We start from the raw sequence: 18,746 nt of genomic DNA, 5'->3' as shown, positions 1-18,746 counted from the left end.
AAGGAGCTCCACAGAGAAACCTCCTTTGTATCTGGACCAGAGGGGAAGCTCAAACTTGTGGATTTCCAGCCTGATGCAATACCTGGGATGAAACTTCTGTAATTATTGCGATAAGAGTAAGCATACTTTCCATGTGGAAAAATGATTAATTTGTGGCCAGAAAGTAGAGTGTGGTAAATTTGTGGTTTGATAGCCACAAATTCCACCCATCCCAATATGCATGCCCTTTGGCTTCTCCTTTCATCCAAAGACAGGATATATGTCTATATCCCTTTCAATCTTGACTGGCCTTATGACTTATTTGACCAGTAGAATGTGGTAGAAGGGACAGGGCATGAGCTTTTAATTCTGGGCCACAAAAGGACCTGACACTTCCTCTGTTGCTCTCTTGAAACCTTCACAAAAGGAAGCCAATCTAGCCAGCATCCAACACTCCAACACTGACCGCCAGACATGTAAGTGAGACCATCTTGGATTTCCCCGCCCAGAAGACCATCTGGCTGAATAAGTGAAATCAAGTGAAGCCAGAAGAGGAGCTGCCCAGCAACCCACAGAACGGTGAAAACAATATATTTTAAGCCACTACATTTGGGGTGGTGTGTTATTATGTAGCGATAATCAACTGAAACCAGTTATTATACACCAGACACCATTGTGACTAAACTAGATACAGCCCACACCTGTGGGGATTTAATATGGGGCAAGGGTGGGGAGAGAATGGCATTAAACAGAGCAATAAAATACAATTGTGACTGTGATAAATGCTATGAAGGGAAAGGACAAGGTGCTGTGAGAGGCTCAGGAATGCCACAGAGTCAGGTTGGACCGTCTGTAGAAGCTGTTGGAGCTAGTCAGCAATACTAAGGCAGAGGTCCAGAGAAGATCCAGTGAGTGTGGTCAGCAAGGAACCAAGAAGAATGTAAGCATGTATTCGTGGTAGTTCTACTAAGATGCCAGGGCCTAGGCCCTGTTACATTGTCACTATGAGAAAACAAATCTAAAGGTTTTAGCACAGGGTCTAGCATATAGTAACCACTTGGTATTATCTATAATAACTTATATTTTTATTTTGAATTGGCATGGAAATACGCGATTGCAAGTGAGTTTAAAAGTGGAAACACAATTCTCTGTTTAGAGAGGGTTAATAGAAAGAATACCACAAAATGCTTCTAAACCCAAAACAAGACTGTCTCTATGGGAGAAAAATAAAACACAGGTACACAATCCCTTATCTAAAGCTCCAAAGGCCCAGATGGGCTTCAGAATTCAAAAGGTTTAGGGTTTCAGAAAGGCAATTTGGAGTATTTCCCATACACTATGCAATACTTCCAGCATTTCCTGGGAGCACCCAACCATTAAATTTGAGCAGCAAAATGTATGGCTATTCGCAATAAGTGAGATAAAAATTGGGAGTAGACATACATCTGTTCAATCACCAAATTTGTTTAAAAAATTTGTTTTAATGGACTTCAGAAGGTTCTGCACTTCAGGATTGTGGATAGAGTTGTGCACCTCATCTAGAAACCCCCACGATTTATGGGCCCGCAGCAAGAAGGGGGATACTTCCCGAGTGGGTTGCTGAAAAACACGGTCCCTGTGATTGGTCATTGACATCTTAATGAGCTCAATGGATCGCAGCTCATCCAATGCAGCTGCAGAAATCTGTCTCAGCTTTACAAGTTGACAGAAGTAAATCACACACTATATTTTCCATACTATGGTCCATTTCACTGGCTCTGTGTTGGTACAGCTGGAGTATAGCAGATTCAAATCACTGTGAATGCATGTATAACCCTTGTTTCCCTAAACCATGGCAGCAGTCTCAGAGAGTACCATGAGTATGAGGATAATTACAATTTTCTGAGTCCTCACCCATTATTGCATTGTTATTCCTGGATTCCTACCTTCCTCCCCATCCCCAAAGCCTCTCCTTACTTGTGGATGCCAACAGCTTAAAACGTACCTTGAAAATGTGTTGTGTGGCTTGGCTGATGCCAAAAGCCCTGCTGATTCTGTATCTCCTGGATCTCATCATTTCTGCCAGTCCTTTAGCCACTCCTTAGCTGCCGTTTTCATTCCCAGCCTCATCTTCAGATGCAGCCTCTGCCATCAGTGCTGAGCATTGCTGAAGTAGGATAGAGTTCTATCATTCATCTCAATAAGTGGTATTGAGCCTAAGTAAATTAACTCAATCTTTCTCTCTCCCCCTGTCTGTGTCTGTCTCCCTCTCTATATATACACAGATGCAAATGTACGTATATGTGTAGGTATAGAAAATAAAAATTGCCATACATATTCCAGGTGGCCTATATTTTGAGTTTATAGTCCTTTCTGTAGAAAAACAAATACATTTCTCAGGAATTTAGCCAGAGGATATTTGCATGTCAACAACCAACATCATAGGGTTACTTCCTCATTCAACAAACATCTATTTAATGCCTAAAAGTGTCAGGAGCTAGTCTAGGCAATGAGGACCAGTGCACCAGACACACCAACTTCCTACTGTCATGGAGTTTGCATTCTAGTCTCCATCGAAACTGTTTCTTCTCATAGACAATTAATTGGATCACAGGCTGAACCATATGCCTGTGGGGCTCTTAGTCCTTAGGAAGCTTATGTTTTGAAATGTGCTGTAACCTGAAAAGGTAGGAAGAGACTTAGTTTCACCCTCTTTGCTCAAAGTAGTAATTTTGGGAACGAGTGCCTGATTGTTAGACCTAAATATTGTCTTTCATTCTGGCCAGAGGCCTCTTTACAAAAATCAGTCCTCCTCTGACATTCCAGGGTCTCTGTGTCTCTAAGCTAAGCCTTGCCACACGTGAGTTCTGTTCAATAGAATGCCATGAAGGGAACTCAAGGGTGACTCCTTTGAGAAGTAGTTGAGATTGACACTCTCTTTTTTACGGGCTACTCCAATAGACTCTGAGGTCAGCTTTCAGTCTCCAAGAACTCCTGCCACCACATTACTGTTTAATATTTTTCAGGGGGTTCCCTATTGCTTAGAATATGGACTCTGTAGCTTGGTATGCCAATGATTCACAACACATTCCACCTCATGACAGGTATAGAAAATGATGATATTTTTATAGTGTACCTTGGAAAATGAAAGAGACTGTCTTTGACCAGAGACGATGGACCTGAAGTTCATCAGAGGTGACAACCCAGGCTTTCCTGGCTGACCCAAGGAGGGATGAGGAGATTAACATCTCAGCATTATATATAACCCATCTACCTACCTTACAAGGAGTGAAAAACTGTGATGTGCAGTAGTCTTTACAACGAAGCACCAAATTACATCTTGCTATCAACTTTTAAATTACTCTATATCAATTGAGTCCAAAAACATTTAAGTAATTCATTTCTAATTCCATGTTATTTACCTTTCTCCCTAGGCACCTTTTGCTAATTGTTCTCCTCACTCCATTTTCTTTCAAACTTCCATGTTTCTGCTGTTTCTCCACCTATAATGCCCTTCTTTTACCCTTCTTTGGTGAACTCCTACTCATCATAAATCTCATTTCAAATGCCACTACTCAGGCCATTCCAAGCTCTTTCAGGCAAATTTAGGTTGTTCCTTCCTCTGGCTGTCCGAACGTACACACAACACACACACACACACACACACACACACATCACAGTACTTACTACATGGTTGCTTGCACTAGTTGTGAAAAGCTGTAGTGTAGAAGCTTTGTTTTCTATATCATTGTACCCTTCACTTGGTTCACTGTAGTTCCTGCCTAGCTCAGAGCTCAATATATGTTTTGCTTAATGGGTGAATGAATGAATCAATAACTGGGGAATTGGAGAAATCGCCCATGTGTTAGATTTGCATGAGACTTTGGATAAGGCTTGGAATCCTACTGCTTCATATTCTCTGTATGCTGAAATAACAATATTTGTCTTCTCTGAAATATAATGCCTTAAAACTCAAAATATCAAGCTGTCAGAACTTTGTTATTATGTGCATGGTCACCCTGCTATTAAACTTTAGTTGTCCTGGAAACATATATTGGATCTATAAATTTAGATTAAAGAATCTTACCAACAGAGTTTTTGCACATACTGTGTTGTCAGTTTCCTCTAATAGCTACTTGTTTATCACAGTAATGTAACCATGACAGAACTAAGAACAAAATTATGGAACCTACTCATTCAGCAAGACCAGGAATGGGTTTTCTGAGTTTGTGCTGGGTAAGAAAATCTTGTCAATAACCCAGTGTCATTTAAGTTCTAACTTTGGGACGCTCTTTGGTCTAAAAGTTTGAGGAAAAAATGGGTTCAACCACATAAATGATAGGCCATACACCAAACAATTTTATGTAGCATGGTCATTAAGATAGCCAAAAACACGGCAAACTATTAGAAGTGATGTGCATTGCATTTACACTAGCTCTTATTTTCCTTTTGGTGGCTAATAGGATTCTCATTTCATTAGTATTTCTCACATTTTCCCCTTCTAGTGTTTCAAGAAATTACCACTGTAGAATTTATTGTAGCCTACAGTATAGTCATGGGTGTGTGACAATATGTAAATGTCCAAGCATGCTACATGTGAATTAGGCTGCCATGTTCACGTTTCTAATCAGGACGATGTTTTTTAGAAAATCACCTAATTATACATGAAAACTATCAGTCATGAGAGTCAAAATGTTTGATCTCTCTTCTCTGGTGTTCCAGGAGTGACACAAAGTCACACAAAAGGTTGAATTTTTCTCTGATTGTTACATCATGGCATTCAAACAATTTTAGAGGTCAAACTAATAACAGAACATGAAAAATCTGCATAATTTTTAATCTATAGGGAGACATTTTAATTAAGGTTATGGGTGGTATTTTTTTGCCTGATGAATGTGTTTCTTAAAAGCCTGTGTACATTTATGCATACTGTATACAGAATATCTGTATCTATCTGTAATATCTATGTATGTATGTATGTATGTATGTATCTGTCTACCTATCTACCTAATCTATTCATCTATCCATACTTCCTTCCGTCTGTCTGTACACACACACACAAACACATATAAACTCATATACCTATACATATATATGTAATATTAGAAATATATCTAGAGGTAACTTTACAGTCATTTGGGCTATTTATGTCTGGTTGTTGTCCATAGGCTTTTATAACAGAGGAGATGATTATAATCACCTTTGCCACAGAGACATTTAAGAGATTGATAGTAAGCATACAAAAGCTTAACTTCCTTGGGAGGTGATATCTTTAAAAGCACAATCTTTTCAAACATAGAAATGACAACATTTTATGTAAATATGTTGCAACATTTCCTAGCAATATATTATTCCTTCTGCCCGGAGCCAACCCACTCCATTCAACATCCTATCCACTAACAGCCTAATTAAGTGAATTAATTTGTTTTGGAATTAAATAAAAATTCTGATTTTGGACATATGAATCATGTAGATGCCAAATGGAAATTATACTGGTTAATGCTCGAACTTCTGCTTTTAAAATACTCTCTGGGAGGAGCAGTTCAAGTTCCAGCAGACCTTTTGAGAAACATAAATTGAACACCATGTTTATTCTGCAAAGGTCTTTCAGAGGAAGCCTTAAAAACTGTGAAGACTCCCTGCGATTTTCTCTGAGGACATGTCTTCATTAGCATTTCAATAATTCAACCTTCTGGTTGTGCCTTTGAAATTTCTTTAATCTTTGGCATGAAACACCTAAGATGTATATTATGGGATTGTGAATCTCCGTGCAGGAATATTACGATTATACTGAGCAGATCTGAAGCAAGACAGGACCCTTTCTAGCAAGGATGACAACCAATTTGCTGCAAAAATGATCAATTAAAGGCCACTTGTAAGCGAAAAGTAACGTTATTTTTTTCCTTAAAAGAAATATGAGATAATTTTATATTTTAGTAAAAATAAACTTTAAAATTATGCAAATACATATTCATTATAAAATAATTTACTGATAAGCAAAGAGAAGACAAATTCATTCATTAATTTCATAACCCAGATATAGTAACCATTAAAATTTTTTATATATTCTTTCAGAATTTTCCTATGTATAGGTATACATATAACAATACATAAATTTTCTTTTAAATTAAGAATATGCAAATATTATATTTTTATGCAATGTAAATGTCCCTTGGACATTAGCAGCTTGTGCAACTTAGGAAGGTCACCTTAACAGCTTATATCACTAGGTGTCCCTGATCATCTTTCAAATAAAGGAAGCAAACCCTTAAGTCTCTTCAAGAGTCTCTCAAAAACCACATGATTATCGCAATAGATGCAGAAAAGGTCTTTGACAAAATTCAACAACTTCATGCTAAAAACTCTCAATAAATTAGGTATTGATGGGACATATCTCAAAATAATAAGAGCTATCTATGACAAACCCACAGCCAATATCATACTGAATGGACAAAAACTGGAAGCATTCCCTTTGAAAACTGGCACAAGACAGGGATGCCCTGTCTCACCACTCCTATTCAACATACTGTTGGAAGTTCTGGGCAGGGCAATTAGGCAGGACAAGGAAATAAAGGGTATTCAATTAGGAAAAGAGGAAGTCAAACTGTCCCTATTTGCAGATGACATGATTGTATATCTAGAAAACCCCACTGTCTCAGCCCAAAATCTCCTTAAGCTGATAAGCAACTTCAGCAAAGTCTCAGGATACAAAATCAATGTACAAAAATCACAGGCATTCTTATACACCAATAACAGACAAACAGAGAGCCAAATCATGAGTCAACTCCCATTCACAATTGCTTCAAAGAGAATAAAATACCTAGGAATCCAACTTACGAGGGACGTGAAGGACCTCTTCAAGAACTACAAACCACTGCTCAATGAAATAAAAGAGGATACAAACAAATGGAAGAACATTCCATGCTCATGGGTTGGAAGAATCAATATCATGAAAATGGCCATATTGCCCAAGGTAATTTATGGATTCAATGCCATCCCCATCAAGCTACCAATGACTTTCTTCACAGAATTGGAAAAAACTTTAAAGTTCATATAGAACCAAAAAAGAGCCCGCATCACCAAGTCAGTCCTAAGCCAAAAGAACAAAGCTGGGGGCATCACGCTGCCTGACTTCAAACTATACTACAAGGCTACAGTAACCAAACAGCATGGTACTGATACCAAAACAGAGATATAGACCAATGGAACAGAACAGAACCCTCAGAAATAATGCCACATATCTACAACTATCTGATCTTTGACAAATCTGACAAAAACCAGCAATGGGGAAAGGATTCCCTATTTAATACATGGTGCTGGGAAAACTGGCTAGCCATATGTAGGAAACTGAAACTGGATCCCTTCCTTACACCTTATACAAAAATTAATTCAAGATGGATTCAAGACTTACATGTTAGACCTAAAACCATAAAAACCCTAGAAGAAAACCTAGGCAATACCATTCAGGACATAGGCATGGGCAAGGACTTCATGTCTAAAACACCAAAAGCAATGGCAACAAAAGCCAAAATTGACAAATGGGATCTAATTAAACTAAAGAGCTTCTGCACAGCAAAAGAAACTACCATCAGAGTGAACAGGCAACCTACAGAATGGGAGAACATTTTTGCAACCTACTCATCTGACAAAGGGTTAATATCCAGAATCTACAATGAACTCAAACAAATTTACAAGATAAAAACAAACAACCCCATCAAAAAGTGGACGAAGGATATGAACAGACACTTCTCAAAAGAAGACATTTATGCAGCCAAAAAACACATGAAAAAATGCTCATCATCACTGGCCATCAGAGAAATGCAAATCAAAACCACAATGAGATACCATCTCACACCAGTTAGAATGGCCATCATTAAAAAGTCAGGAAACAACAGGTGCTGGAGAGGATGTGGAGAAATAGGAACACTTTTACACTGTTGGTGGGACTGTAAACTAGTTCAACCATTGTGGAAGTCAGTGTGGCAATTCCTCAGGGATCTAGAACTAGAAATACCATTTGACCCAGCCATCCCATTACTGGGTATATACCCAAAGGATTATAAATCATGCTGCTATAAAGACACATGCACACGTATGTTTATTGCAGCACTATTCACAATAGCAAAGAGTTGGAACCAACCCAAATGTCCAACAACGATAGACTGGATTAAGAAAATGTGGCACATATACACCATGGAATACTATGCAGCCATAAAAAATGATGAGTTCATGTCCTTTGTAGGGACATGAATGAAACTGGAAATCATCATTCTCAGTAAACTATCGCAAGGACGAAAAACCAAACACCGCATGTTCTCACTCATAGGTGGGAATTGAACACTGAGAACACATGGACACAGGAAGGGGAACATCACACTCTGGGGACTGTTGTGGGGTGGGGGGAGGGGGGAGGGACAGCATTAGGAGATATACCTAATGCTAAATGATGAGTTAATGGGTGCAGCACAGCAACATGGCACATGGATACATATGTAACAAACCTGCACGTTGTGCACATGTACCCTAAAACTTAAAGTATAATAATAATAAAATAAAATTAAATTAAAAAAAAAGAGTCTGTGCTGAGGTCCAAAATGTAAGTAAGAGAAAGAGAGGAGAATGCTCTCATATATAATTCAAACCAACCTCTGCAACTCTGGAATATTTTCGTCTAGCTGTTTTCATCATCCACTGCTGTCTCTTGTTCCACAATGATGTCACCAGCAAACATCCTGGACTACACTGTTGGTGGTAGTGGTCTCCTTTCTCTCTCTGTAATATCTTGTAGCTTTGTTATTACCAAACTCATAGTGTCCTCGTGATAGGTTTTCCATTTTCTATCCAGCTTTCAGGGGGTGGTTTGGGAGCAGAGGGGCTCAAATGGCCGGTGCCATAGGGTTCTTTTAACTAATTTGGTAGAGAGTCCCCAAATATGGTCACCAATTATTACTGCCATTCTTGTTCATGCAAGCTGCTTATAACAGAGGTGAACTGTATTTTCCTCCTCTTGAATATGCTCTGGACTTGTGATGTGTTTTGACCAATAGGACATGATAGAATTTATGTTCTGGGACTTCCGAACACAGGCTTAAGAAACTTAGCAGCTCTATTTTGCTTCTTCTTGGGACTCAGTGAACATACTGGAAGGAAGTTCAACCAAAACTAGTAAATGCTTAGAGGTCACGTGGGCAGAGTTTTCTGAGATCTAAAGGCCATCATGGATGTCCCAGCCCTAGCCAAGCTCTCAGATACATGCATCTACACAAATGACTCCAGCCGGCATCTGTGAAGCCAAAGAACTATCCAGCTGTCTTGCCCAAATTCCTGATCCAAAGAATCATGAAAAATAATAAATTATGGTCCGGGCGCTGTGGCTCACGCCTGTAATCCCAGCACTTTGGGAGGCTGAGGCAGGCGGCTCACGAAGTCAGGAGATTGAGACCATCCTGGCTAACATGGTGAAACACTGTCTCTACTAAAAATACAAAAATCAGCCGGGCGTGGTGGCATGTGCCTGTAGTCCCAGCTACTCAAGAGGCTGAGGCAGGGGAATCACTTGAACCTGGGAGGCGGAGGTTGCAGTGAGCCAAGATCACAGTATTGCACTCCAGCCTGGGTGATAGAGCGAGACTCAGTCTCAAAAAAATAAATAACAAAAACAATAATAATAATAAATTATGGTTGTTCACACAGGTAACTGAAACAAACATATGATTTTTGAGTCAAGTTACGTTTGGCTGCACATTTTAGAAACTATGCTTCATGCATAAAACAAAAGAAACCACATCAAACATTACCTTCTGTAACATGGAAGTATATTTTTTATTCATATAAGAGAAATCTCAAAATAAGTAGCCAAGGGGTACTACAGAGATTTTATTATCTGGCTCAAAGCTTCTTCCTTCTACTCCACTTTCTTGACATGGAATTTTTATTCCAAAGTCACCTCACGACCTAATATAACTGCTAGAACTCCAGCTATCATAGCTACATTCTAGGCAGCAAGAAAGAAGCTGAGGAAAGAGCAAAAGAGACAGGCTCCCTGGCTAAGTCAATTTCCTGAAGGATTATTCAGGAAAGTTTGTGTAACATTTCCATCTGGCCAGAATTTAGTCACATTGTCACATCCAGCTGCAAAAGAAGCTGGGAAATTTAGTCTTGTAGCTGGGCACAAGACCACTCCAAGCAAAATTGGGGTTTCATACAAAGGCAGACAGAGAGGGTAGGAAACTAGCAATTTCTGAAATGGACTCTGTATTCCCAGGGCAATGAGGCATTGCAGACACTGATTTAAAGCAATTTCTCATAGAGATTAATACTTTACATAAACAACAATTGTCTCTAGTATTCAGGTTCTGCATTTCAGTGTCCAGTTCATCCCTCTCTCCTTTTGTTTCCATTGATCCTCTTTGCGACATGGCTTCTATGGAGACTCTCTGTTCATCAAATGTATCAGTAGATCTCTGTTTTCATGAATTAATGGATTCTTTTCCTGTGAGCTTCTGAAATAAACTTGCAATCACAGGATTACCCTCTCCCTCATTGGCCCTATATCATACAGATGACCTCCAAGAAGTGTTGCCTAGCTTCTAAATAGCAAACACAAGTTGGATCTGACCCCAGTTCCCTAAAAGTGTTTGTGTTTTATACAATCCTTAATTTATGGAGAAATATTAGTAACAAAGAAACTAGATAGAAAAAATGTAATAAGGGAAAATAGAAATAATGAAGGATGAGAGAGAGGGCCAGTCACTGAGTTATTTGCACTTAAGCAACATCTCTTTCCCTCCTCAGGTTCTTTGCACCTTCTATTCCCTGTGTCGGCAAAGTCTTTCCCCCTCAATCTCTTACCCAACTAGTTTTCATTAATTTTGGGGGTTCCATTGTAAACCTACTTCTTCAGAGAGGTTTTCTCTGACCAATTGATCTCAAGTAGGTGTACCCTGGATATCTCTCTTACCCATCCCCTTTGTTATCTTTCAAGGCACTTGTCATAATTTCTAATTCTGTGTCCAGCTGTTTATCTGTTCAATATCTGCCACCCACTCTGGATTATGAGCTCAATAAGGCAGGGATTTTCTGCCTTTTTCACTGCTGTGTTCCAAACACATGGTGCAATACCTGGTATACCACAGATGCTCAATGACTTTTAAAAATGCATTTGTTAAATGAATAAACAAGGAGGGGAAGTTCAGAGATAGCAAAGTGGAGGGAGGGAGAGAGAGAGAGAGAGAGAGAGACATGTTATTCTGAGATCTCAGCTGCCCAGCCTGTTTATTTTGTAGTCGGGTTATTCAAGTCTGTAGGTAGGCCATGCAGAGCTGGGGTACAGTAGAAATCTCAAGGTGGGACTGTCCTGAGGCCAAAAGTTTTCTCACCCCAGGCTAGGCTCTGTGGTTCATGCCTATAAGCCCAGCCCTTTGGGAGGTTGAGGCAGGAGGATCGCTTGAGGCCAGGAGTTAGAAAGCAGCCAGGTCAATATAGTGAGACCTCTTATCGCTACAAAAAAAAAAAAAAAAAAAGAGCTTCCTCACCCCTGATTTAAGACAGATAGACAGAAATATCTCTATGCTATACAATAAGGAATAAAATCACAGATTTTTTTTTTTTTTTTTTGAGATGGAGTCTCGCTGTGTCAGGCTGGGGTGCAGTAGCATGATCTCGGCTCACTGCAAGCTCCGCCTCCCAGGTTCACGCCATTCTCCTGCCTCAGACTCTCGAGTAGCTGGGATTACAGGCACCCGCCACCACGCCCGGCTAACTTTTTTGTATTTTTTGGTAGAGACGGGGTTTCACCCTGTTAGCCAGGCCGGTCTCTATCTCCTGACCTTGAGATCGTCCCATCTCGGCCTCCCAAAGTGCTGGGATTATAGGCATGAGCCACCAAGCCCGGCCAAAATCATGGAATTTTTAATGTGGAATCACTTCCATGTTCTATTTAATTTTTTGAAACAATAGAAAATTAATACCCAAATAATAAGAGTAGTAATAATAATTAATATTACAGTAAATAATAAGGAAATATTATTATCCAAACTTGCTAGGAAAATGTTTTGAATGAGTGATTTGTCAACTATTGTGCATTATGGCATTGCAGAAGATGGCTTATCTTACGTCTTCAGATATAAGTAGTGGATTATTTTGAGAAATGCCTGCCCACACAGTCAGCAATAGGTAGAATAGACACCTGCCCAGGCTGTACCAGTGTATAAAGCTATCAAAACTTCCCAGAGGGCTGGGCATCTGCTGCAGAGGGTACAGAAAAAGGGTTGAAACTGGAAAAACTTAGAGCAACTCAGGGAAACAGGAAGTTAGAATAGTCCAAGGATCCAGAAAAAATGTCATCAATGAAGTCAGACCTATACCCTGCCTCACTAGTCCTCCTCCATGCCAATTCGTGTGACCCACAGGTGTGCCTCTGACCATATCACGGTTTCCTTCCCCTTCTTTCTCCCCAGAACTCCAAAGAAGTCTACAAATTCCATCAGTCAGTAATGGCTTGGAGTTCCAAAGCTTATGACTCAAAGGTGATCAGAGCATGGACCTGGGGCTAGTCTGGATTGGTAACTGCTAAACTTGGTATGTTCTTCAGACACTGACATGAGTTAATTCACAGTTTTCTGTCCACATGTCCATTTTCTTGTCACCACATGATGGAGAACATTCTACACATCACTGCCAGATTAACCTTCCCCAAACATTTCTTTGATCACTTCACTCACTTTGTTCAAAACACCTTAAATGATCCCTGTTATCTGTAAGGGTTCAAATGCTTTAGTTTGGCTTTCAAGACCCACCACAATCTGACCCTACTGTGAATTGCTCCTGCTGCTGAATCCTGTATTGTAAATAAGAAAGATTAAGGAGACAGTTTCCTCAAAAGTGATCAATTTTCTAATTGGGCCTTCAATGGTTTGGTATAAAAATTATAATTCATTTCAATAACTGATCTTGCTGGACTTGCTACACATATTAAATGTTCCATGCATTTAGAGCATCAATAATGTTCAGCTGCAGGAATTATGCAGAAATACCTTCTATCTTGGCAAGTACATGAAGTAGTAAATCCCGTGGGCAGTTGAGACTCCTTGGTAAATTTAAACATAGTACTACATCCAGAATAATATAGTGATCTCTCACCATGCTGGGTATGATCATCAGCAGCAATGATTTAGAAAATGAGAATGATTTATATTTTTATTTTTGAACAGTAAATCTTCTCTTAAATTTATGGAGGGATTTAGATTTATATAGTAGGCTGTAGTTTCCATCATGCGGTAGTAATCTTAATGGCCACTTTTGAATTCCATTCATCTTTACACTCGCCACAAAAACATTTGGAGAGTAAAATAAAGATTAAGATGGTGATTTGGTTAAAAATGCTTAAAGTTTTGAGTTTTAGCATGAAATATCAAACCCAGATGGCTGGCATTTTTAAAGTAGTGAAATTCACCTTTCATGACACGTGGACAATATTTCATGTTGAAGATGAGCCACATTAGGACATGAATGCTCTAGCATCCTGCTCTTCCAAATATAAACCCATGGATAGATTTTATAAATTTGAAAATATAATGACTACTCTAGCAAATTAGATCCACCCAAATTTATTATTACCGCATTTTGTCTATCTAGACTTTCTTCAGCAGAGTGGTTGAGATTATGAGCTCTGTTGTCAAGGTGCTTGGAATCAAATTCCAGCTCTCAGTCTTTACCACGTTAGAATGTAGACAAATTACTTAAACCACTCTGTGTCTCAGTTTACTCATCTTTAGAATGGGGTTAAAAATAGAGATGTTGTGAGTATTAAGTGAGTTAGTACATATAAATTGTTAGTACATATAAATATGTTAGTACATATAAAAGATAGTACATAGCATGTAGAGGATCAACAAGAGCCATCTATTTCTATTGAGTAAAATTTTTCCCTTTAGGAAGATGTAAAGGGGATGGGGAGGGGGGATGCCTTCAGATGCCTTCAGAGGCCACACAGGTAGTGAAATATGAGAAGGGATTTGGTGGTAGAGATTAGTGGAGTCTGCAGATAACTGTCAAGTGTGTGCCCTACTTACAAGCCTTAAAAACAAAACACCGTGTGCCAGCCAAATACACAGTGCTTCTTGTTTCTTGTTCAGCCTTGTACAGGCCTGTAGGCTACTCACCCATGTTGACCCCTAGGGAACAGAAAGAGCTCCAAACCACAAGTCAGGAGGTGCAGGCTGTGACCCTCTCCTCCAGCTTCTAGCTATGGAAGCCTGGACAGGCTCCTTACCTATCTTGGCTTCTGTTTCCCCACTCAAAAGGAGAAAATAGAGGCTCCTTCTATATCAGAAACTCTATTTAAATGGAGAGGCAAGAGGAATAATAATTGTTAAAACCCTTTCACAGTTTAAAAAAGGCATACAAATAGCAAAAGGCCTGTTACCGTGCTTAAGAAGTCTGTACAGTATGTGGTGGTCCCTAAAGGAGCGTTCCAACAGAAGCTTAAAAGGCTGCCTAAAGGACGATGTGTCCCAAAGTCTGAAGGCAGAAAGGAGCATAGATGGAATAAAAGGAGCGAGAGCAACCCAGATCAGAGAAGCCAGGCAGAACCTTCAAGACCAGTTATGCACAGGAGACAGTAAGCCACTTGTTTAGTTGAAGTGGAGAACTAGGTAACAGCAAATAAACCTGTCTAGGGTGGGCAGGTGAAAGTTTCAGAACCTGGTGATGCTAAGCGGCCTGAGTATGCCCAAGTTAACCTTTGGGCTATGGTCAAGTGGACAACAAAACCAACACATGCAAGCAGATATTCCAGTCTCCGGACATTATCTTCTATTCCTGTTCTTCTCAGGAAACCTAAATTTTGATTTGCTTTTACATCATTCAGAATTTCTTAGTTCCTGACCCTATTTCTCATTTCTGTTTGTGGGCAAACTGCATTTTCTGAAGATGGACATGCTAGCACACAACTCTCGTCCCACAGGCTCCATTTACAGTGTGACTGCTGACCCTCCCACCAAGAGGCGGGGGCCATGTTCCCTCCAAATCTGAGTGGGGGCTTCTGTCTGCTCCAACCCATAACGTAGGGCAACAGTAACTTCTTCCATTTGCGTCTCTCCCTTAGGATACGTGGCTTCTGATGGCCCTGCTGGGGAGACCATGTGGAGAGATGGCATAGAGCCAGAGATTCACGTTCCAGGAGCCGCGACTGTTTCAGCTCAGGGAATCGAATCTCCTTGTGCCCCAGACTCTATGAGAGGATGTCATCCCCTGCTACCGTCTGACTGCAACCTCAGGAGACACCCCAAGGCAGAACTGAGCAGCCAAGCCACTCTCATATTCTTGACCCACAGACATTGGGAGATAAAAACTGATTGTTGTCAATTTTAATCAGTACATTTTAGGGCAATTTGATGCCCTAGCAATAGACTAGTATATTTATTCATTGCTGCATCTTCTTCTGCTTAGATCATGATGTGTGTTTTTTAGTTCCAACTAGTATCTAAACTTGTCATGGTCTTTGCTTGAAAGTTTGATTTTTCGCTGCCCTTGAACTTTACCCGATTCCAGTTTAGCCATTTGTTTTGGTTTAGTTTAAGGAGATTGTAAACAAGTATGCCTACAAGGGCCATGCAACAGATGCTAACAAGAGAAGTAGACCTGGGCAGGGAGACAAGGGAGTGGAAAGATGTGTAGTACGTTCAGCTCAGGTCACATTCATCATCCAGCTCTGGAAGATGGATGCAGTGGGCATGTGTACCTAATGATGCCAAATTATCTGATTTTTTTTCCAAAAGAAAAATCAAGAGTTTTATTAAAAATCTTCTGGTTTAAAAAAAATTTAAATGCTATTCAAATTTCAATAACAACCATGCCAGATAAAATATAGCTACTGACTGAACTTAGCCATGATCTGCCAACTTGCAACCTCTGATTTTAAAGTTTTTAGCCACTATGGATGTTAGGAAGACCTGAAACACAGAATAGAGAGATTCCAATTTTTCTAGTGACAATGAGTCCTGAGAAAGGTGACAAAATCAGAATAACCTTTGGAGAAAGATAAATGATGTCTACTATCAGTAGAATGGGATTCAGTCTTTAGCCTGTTATAGTAATTCAGTAAGCCCATGTGGTCACTGAGTGAACTTGCATGGCCAATACAAGGTAAGCTTGGCGGTTCCTTCTGTGTCAAACATTCTATTTAAATAGAGAGAAAAGAGGAGTAATAATTGTTAAAACCCTTTTGCAGTTTTACATATATTTACATATAAATAGTAAAGGACCAGTTACCTTGCTTGAGAAATTTGTACAGTACCTATTTGTTCCTGAAAGAGTGTACTGACAGAAGCTGAAAGGCCTACCTGGAAGAGAATATGGTCCCAAATTCCAAAGGCAGAAAGGAACACAGGTTAAATAGAAGGAGCAGTAACAACCCAGACCAGAGAAGCCAGGCAAAGCCTTGGAGACTAGTTATACATAGGAGATAGCAGTTCTCAATTCCCCTTCCCTTTGTGCCAGGCACAGGCACCGTGACCCTTCACTGAAGCTCAATGAACACTGTTCTCAGAGAGAGGTCCCGTCAGCATCCACCTGCCAAACCATCAAATGTGTATCTGTCCCAGTTCTGCTCGGGAGCCTGATACAGATCTTTCCGTCAGTGATGAAGGCCCTAGAACGCATCCTCTTTTTTTTTTTTTTCCTTCTGGAAAATATCAACCAGTTTTGGTAGATTCTACTTTTCCATTCTCTGTGTCCCTCCATTATTTTGGTCAACTCACCTCTGAAAACAGCAAAGCCTCTCAGGTCTACCGTGTGACATGCAGAATTACAAGCTGAGCTACCCTCTGGGATGGAAGCAGGGGTCTGGGAGGGTGGCACTAACACTTAATATTACTGAGTTAAAATCTCAATAAATTATCCCAGTAAATCATACAATCAGAAAGACAAAGTCCTTGCCAAGAAATATGCACAACTCTCTGCCTAGAGACAAATGCGCCTTGAGTTCACTCACACAACCCAATACCCATAAACTACTCTCCACAAAGCAATGGAAAAGAGGAGCTGAGGTTAACAAAGTTCTTTCAGCCTACCCACGTAGGCTGACATTTATCTGCATGCATAGAACTCACAACATTTATTGTAGCAGAGTACACATTTCAGAAAACTGATTTTGCTTTTTCCTATAGCTGATAACCTGGAAAATACAGTCATCTGTACTCTGTCTCCCAGGCGATAGTGCAAATCAGTAAAGACTTTCCATTGATGGTTCTTTTGCAGACTCTAACCACAATTGAACTCTCTGCTTTCCATCAGTCGCCCACCCTGTTGTGTACAAAGAAGCAGATATGCAATATAGCAGGAGCCCCAAGAAAAGGTCTGGCTGTTCTGTCAAAACTATTTAGTTCAATATTGTTCTCAATGTGGCACCATCGCCCTGGACATGACACCCAGCACGTCCAAACAGACATGATTATATATGAGACAGAAAGGCACTTACATCACTGCGGGTTGTTATGCTTTAAAGGGCTTTTCCCCCCTCTTCAAATTAAAAGTTTTCAAAAATGAAATAAAAATAAACCTTTGAAGAAACCAGATTGAGACTGAATTTGGAAGGCCCTCCTGCCTAGTGTATACTAAAGAAACATTTTCTGGGTTTGTCCCTGATGATTTTCCTTGTAGTTGAGAAACACAATCCACTGGGAGCTTTTGTGGCAGAACAAGAATTTTATGAACACGAACTTTACAAAGACTTCCCTAGGAGATTTAAGGTCTGGAAATCAATAGATCAATCAGCAGCTTTTATCAATCTATAATGGTTCTCTCTCTTTGGATGTTTGGATGAAAATGGGATCAACGTAAATTGAACATGGAATCACTTATTCTTACAAGTTAAATTTGTCGAACTGTAAGGCACATAAATGACATGAAATGTAATCATTTTTGAATTTGGGACCCTACAGGGTGCATGTTGATTGAAGAAAAAACAAGCAGATGTTGCTTCGGCATAACTCATAGAGGCAATCTAAATGTTCTTCAATCCCTGACACTTCTGATCGTTTCCCAAAGAAACCAATTCATTAGTTAATTATTGGGTATGCTTATCATGTAATATATAATTGGCCCAGGGCAAATAGCCTTCAAAGATGGCTGGCTGAGTTTGTAGAATCTGTTTTTGCCAAATTCTTCCCAAGGAAATAAGGGAAGATTAATGAGCACTACCTCATGTTGCTTCCACTTTATCTTTAATGATAAAGGCCTCAGTGCCTGGAACCTCTCCTTCGTTATAAAGTTAGCTTGGCAGGTAGCTTATGGGCAAAAGAGTTAGGAGAAAATATGAAAATTATGTTGGGAAATAAGAGCTATTTACCCCGTTTCTCCTAAAGAAAAACAGACAGAAAAATCAGGTTGTATTTATATTTCTATTTTTTCAGATGCATGAAGATATATTGGACGGAACGCACCTCGTTTCCAACGCTAAAGCTTTTAAAAATGTTGTTGGAAGAATCAGTGCTGAAAGATTACCTCATACTTTACCAGCTTTTCATAATCCCTGTACAGTATAAAAATAAGAACAATGAATACATATTGAGCATTTCCTATGTACTTAACACATGTTATCTCATTTAATTTTTAGAGTAAATCTCAATCATAGTCACTATTATTATCTTTTCTTAGCCTTATGTTATAGTTGAGAAAATGGAGGCAACAAAAAATTAAGTTCCTTATAGGGTTTCCAGATAAATTGCAAAATGCCCAGTTAATTTGAATTCCAGATAAACAATGGATAATTTTCTTAGGAAAGTCTG

At 39.6% G+C, this 18,746-nt stretch overlaps 1 long non-coding RNA gene across 1 annotated transcript; it reads left to right on the top strand.

Moving 5' to 3' along the window:
* Positions 1 to 325: 325 nt before the first annotated feature.
* Positions 326 to 18,531, top strand: LOC115832906. Its single transcript, XR_004028312.1, has 5 exons — positions 326 to 558; positions 12,417 to 12,537; positions 15,065 to 16,104; positions 17,218 to 17,314; positions 18,372 to 18,531. It is a non-coding gene; the product is annotated as an uncharacterized LOC115832906 (long non-coding RNA).
* The last annotated feature ends 215 nt before the right edge of the window (positions 18,532 to 18,746 follow it).

This window comes from Nomascus leucogenys, chromosome 23 (genome assembly GCF_006542625.1).
Source record: "Nomascus leucogenys isolate Asia chromosome 23, Asia_NLE_v1, whole genome shotgun sequence".
In the NCBI taxonomy this organism is placed as follows: Eukaryota; Metazoa; Chordata; class Mammalia; order Primates; family Hylobatidae; genus Nomascus; species Nomascus leucogenys.
Note: the sequence above shows the minus strand (reverse complement) of the source record. Positions and strands in the feature narration are given on the sequence as shown.